Raw genomic sequence first — 2,193 nt, 5'->3', positions numbered from 1 at the left:
CTTCAGCTTCTGGGAGAACCTCAGGAAACTGACAGTCATGGCAGAAGGCGAAAGGGAAGCAGGAATATCACATGACCAAAACAAGAGCAAGCAAGATAGGGAAGGTGCCACATACTTTTAAATAACCAGATCTCACGAGAATCACCCACAGCACCAAGGGAGATAAGGCTAAACCATTCATGAGAAATCTGACCTCATGATCCAGTCACCTCGCACCAGGCCCTTCCTCCAACACTGAGGATTACATTTCAACATGAGACTTGGGTGGGGACACAGATCCAAACTATATCACAAGAACTTCCATTTTGACCAGGACTCATTGAAAACCAAATTCTCCATTGAAGATTTTACGTATCTGAGGATGGGAAGAGTTTTCTATGCTTAACTCTGAGCTCCATTTCAACCTTGTTTCTCCTCCATGTCCATACCCCCACAGTGCCAGCCACCCTAGGACACGGGCATCCAGTGTCTGGTACAGGATTTCTGTGTCACGGTGCTGAGTGACAGGCATAGCAGGCAACAGAAGTATTTCTACAAGATATTCCTGTACCAGGACAGCCAGCAATGACCTACCCATACACAAAACCATGACCCATGTAAATAAATCCCACTAAATCCATGCTTAATATCTTGCCAACTCAACATACACTTACCCAGACCACAAACATACCTGCCACCATTTCATCACCACCCAACACTATAGGGGAATTGTGATGGAGAGGAAGTCCGAGTGGAAAGAGACAGCAGTCTTAACCAATTGCAGTTAAAATATATTTTACACACATTTTACAAAATTTTTTAAACATATATGGCCATGTGAACATTCCAAAGGGTCTCCCCAGGGCCTTGGAAGAGGGCAATTCAAGGGATGGGACATGAAGCTCAGGCTTCCTTAGCTTCCTCTTTAATTCGCTTCTGGATGAGAAAAGGCACAAATGAGAGCAACTCTCTTCAATCATTAATTCAGAAGAGCAGAGTGCTTTCCAGGGAGTCTTATTTCTCACATGTCCATTAGGTGCCTGGAGGTTCAGACAAACTTAATGATATATTTTATTCCTAAAAGAAAACCACATTGACAGAAAAGTCAAATTTCTTTGAATGTCTATTCTTTATACAAAATGTATAAAAATTATAAAAATTTATAAAAAATTTATTTTAAAATGTTATTTAAAATTTATAAAAATTAAAACAATGACTTTCTGTATGTCATGGCTTACCTAGTAAACGATATAGCTTACCTGAGGGAGACCTTACAGCTTATTAACAATTTTCAGATTTCAGCAATTAGAAATGCTTACACTTATCTGATACTCACAGACATCTTAACCTAACCCACAGACACCTGAAGCATTAGCTAAATGTCATTTATTATCCTATTATGAACTAAAGTTAAAGCACTTTAGGAGGGAAAAACTAAATATATAAGGCGAGAGTGGTGGAATAATGCAGCCATTTTTCTAAGACTGTGTGGCAGGGGAGCCTGTTTCCTATTCTGTTCAAATGCCAGGCAGTATGGCTGCTTCCTCTGTTCCCATGGAAACCCCAGCGTTGCTGAAATTCAAGTTAATTTCTTACTGCCATCTGCCTGTTGAGCTACAGGGCTTTCTCCAGCAAATACCAAGCAGAGGCCTGTGAGGAGAATGGAGTTTACTTAGGAACTCCCTGGGCTGTTTCCTCGGGAGGTCAAGATTGAAAACAGATTCAGCTGAACCTTAATACTGAATTTGTTGAAGGATGAAAGGAACTACAATATACTATGTGAACTCTTTTTAAAAATTAACTGATGTTTAATGCAAATTGACTGCATGGGATATTACAAACAGTTCATATTACATTGGACAAAGTTTGTGTAATGTTTTGTCATCCCTTTAAACTCTAAAATTGGCAAAATTTCTATTGCTTCTTGAAAATGTTAATGATATCTTCAATCAAAGGTCACGAGCTGGTGACCCGTGATTCAGCTCTAGGCTGCAGACATGGGTTTTGGTCTGCACAGTGTTTTAAAATTGTGCTTGAATTAATTGCCAATGTCTAGAAATTAGGAAACTTCATGGAAAAAAAAAAACCACAAACCAAAACGCTAGAATTCCATCTTTTGTCTTGAAAACTTGGAAGATGTAGCTGGCTCTGCATTCCTGCATTGTCAAAGCCAGAACTCAGTAGCGGCTGCCCCCTCCTGCCCCTGGAAGGGGT

Source organism: Pongo abelii, chromosome 3, assembly GCF_028885655.2.
Source record: "Pongo abelii isolate AG06213 chromosome 3, NHGRI_mPonAbe1-v2.0_pri, whole genome shotgun sequence".
Taxonomy (NCBI): Eukaryota; Metazoa; Chordata; class Mammalia; order Primates; family Hominidae; genus Pongo; species Pongo abelii.
This window is presented reverse-complemented; position numbering follows the sequence as displayed.